The sequence below is a fragment of the Parasteatoda tepidariorum genome, chromosome 7, assembly GCF_043381705.1.
Source record: "Parasteatoda tepidariorum isolate YZ-2023 chromosome 7, CAS_Ptep_4.0, whole genome shotgun sequence".
Taxonomy (NCBI): domain Eukaryota; kingdom Metazoa; phylum Arthropoda; class Arachnida; order Araneae; family Theridiidae; genus Parasteatoda; species Parasteatoda tepidariorum.
Window position 1 is genome coordinate 68706641 of NC_092210.1, and position 3084 is coordinate 68709724.

Genomic DNA, 3084 nt, shown 5'->3' on the forward strand with positions numbered 1-3084 from the left:
TTCTTTTCTTTGCTTGAAATAAGATGGAAAATTGAGTAAGTTAAATCAGACACTTTTTTATGATATTTTTGTTTTTCATGACATTTTATGACACATTAACTACATTTTAAGCTAATTATTTTTCAAAAATGTTTAAAATTAATTTTAAAACCATTTATTAAAGAAATAATATTAACATAATAATACCGTAACTCTATCATTTAAATTTAAAAGTAATCAAAAAGCACTTGACATTAAAATACATTGTATATTTTTAAAATAAATAGTTTATCTTTCATTCTTTAAAAATTCATTTAAGCTCTAAGGTTTAATATCTTCGCCGAAACATTATATTTAATTTGTAGGAGTGTATTAATTTCATAGGATAATTCTGAAAAAATTAGTGACCATCGAAATTAACTGAGTGCAACATTATGTCTATACATTTGACATTAATATCAAAATAAGAAGATTAACTATAATAAACATTTATAATTTAGTAATTAAAATTTAATTTGAATACTACTTAAAATAATATTATTACGCTTGGTAAGACTATTTTGTATTTTTTTAAACAATTTCTTGTTTTTGATACTAAATTTTAATATTTAAATATTTTTAGTAAAAATATTTGACTACTAAAATTGTAACAAATTTATTCTTGATTTCTAAAATACAGGATGTTTATAAAGTCCCGGACCTATTTTGATGTTTAATAACTCATAAAATAATAAAGATAGATAAAAATTAATAACATAAATGGTTAGATAGACTAAAAAAGTTTCATGACCCTTGTCAATGAGCTTCCACGTGTGCCCCCTTCATCGCATGGAGAATATCAAATCGATAGTCAATTTAACGCAAGTAGCAGCAAACGTTATGAGTTATTAAACTTCAAAATGGATCCAAAATGGGTGTTTCTGGCATTGTTAATCGCCATAATGTGCATATATGGGGATTTGAAAACCCCCATGAATAATGTGAGACACAAAGGGGTTCCCAAAGGTTAATGTGTGGTGTGGACTAATGCACGACCGAGTCATTGATTGGGCCTTTCTTTTTTATAGAAAAGACGATCTCGTCAGTCGTATACTTAGACATGTTGGAAAACGTATCAGTCGTATTTCCACAACTAGAAGAGCCTCAGCCACATGTCTTTTTCCTTTTGGGATTTATAAGGGACAATGTTTACAGGAGGATCGTGTCGAACATTGATGACCTAAAAGCCAGAATTACACCAGCAGTAGCCTCTGTGGATGCCGACATGCTTGCCGCTACCTGGCGTGAAATTGACTATCGACTTGATAGTCTCCGTGCGATGAACGGGGCACACGTGGAAGTTCATTGAAGAGGGTCATGAAACTTTTTGAGCTTATCTAACCATTTATAATATTAATTTTAATCTATCTTTTTTATTTTATGAGTTATTAAACATCAAAATGGGTCCGGGACTTTATAAACACCCTGTATATAATTTCATATTATTTAGCTTTATTGTGAAATATGTTGACAAAAATAACATAAAACTGTCATAATTAAAAAAACGCATATAAAATAAATGAAAATGATATCTTTTTGTTGCAACATTAAATTACACTTTTTAAAATAAAATAAAAGCATTTTACATTATCGTTTACAGTATCGTTTTACGTTATCGTCTTGTCCCTATGAAACATAATTTTTTCCTTAGAAACTATAAAAATAAAGAAAACGCTGAATTAGAAATTGCTTAATCGGTACGATGCTTCCGTACTCTGCATTTCTACACTCTACATTTCCAGTATTTTAACTATAATATTTAAACCCTTTGTAAAATTAAAATTAAATTTATTATTGCCTGAGAGGTTATTTAGGATATAATTTTTGTTTATATTTTATTTAATAAAAGCTTTAACTGCCTAAACAAATGAAAAAGAGACTCGGTTAAAAACCTCTTAACATTTACGTGATTCCTTTACAGAATCAAAAAATTTAAATTTCTGAACGACACAAAATCACCAGTAATAGTCGTTTTGCTTTTATATCAACGTATTGCTTTTATATCAACGTAGAAATAGCTTTTAACTAGGCCAGAAAAATTTAAATTATTGGGTTGTCCCTGCCTTGGTGTATTCTTACTTCAACGTAGATATAAATAAATCAGATAGCTTGCTCAGATAGCTCAGATAGTGATATAAATAAAACGAGTCTAAAAATATCTTCGAAATTACATTCATTGATAGGCAGATAAATATTAAAATTGAATCATAGTTTAAATTATGTCTCAAACTCTACTCGTAAAATGCAAGAAAGAAAACTTTGACATAAAATCAAGGAATTAAAATGTTATTTTCTTTAATATCCACCTTTAAAATTAATAATAAGATAATTATAAAATAATGCTTGTTCAATGATATATAAACTTATTCAGAGCAATGCTTTTGCTGATTTATACGAGCTATATCAAAATAAAAAAAATATTTCTTACTAAATGCAAGAATAAAAGTAAAGTCATGAAAAATTCACCTGAAACATTTATTTTTAACACAGTTTTTTACATATTTCGCATGGAGTAAAATTATACTTTTCTTACAGATGGAAGTATAAGTAAGTTGTTTTCATATTACTCACCGGGTATAAATGTATTTTAAAATAAAAACTCTACAAGTAAAATTTTTTCTTTGGTGGGATATATTTCGTGCAAAGTTATTAAAATTCGCTTATTTTTACCGGTTATTATTTTTTTCAGGAAACCTTATTTTATCTAGTTTAAGTCCATGAAAGTTATAATTTTCACTAGTATGAAAGTATGTTCGTGCTTACTACTCAAATCGTAAATATAAATTTGAATAATATTCATGATTACTATTCAAATTTATGTCAATTCCTTGCTACATAACATAAGATACTTTACTTCTCATTATTTAGTACAAGCCCTTAGAAACAACAAAATGCCTGTAATTAGATGCCTGTAATTAGATTAGATTTTAATGCCTGTAATTAGATTTTATTCATTGAAGAATAAGTGGGCTGATGAAAGGATTATATCTTTTATTTTCCGGTTTTTTAAAAAAATTTCATCCTTTTTTTTCTAAAAATTTCATTCTTATTTTTTATATATATATA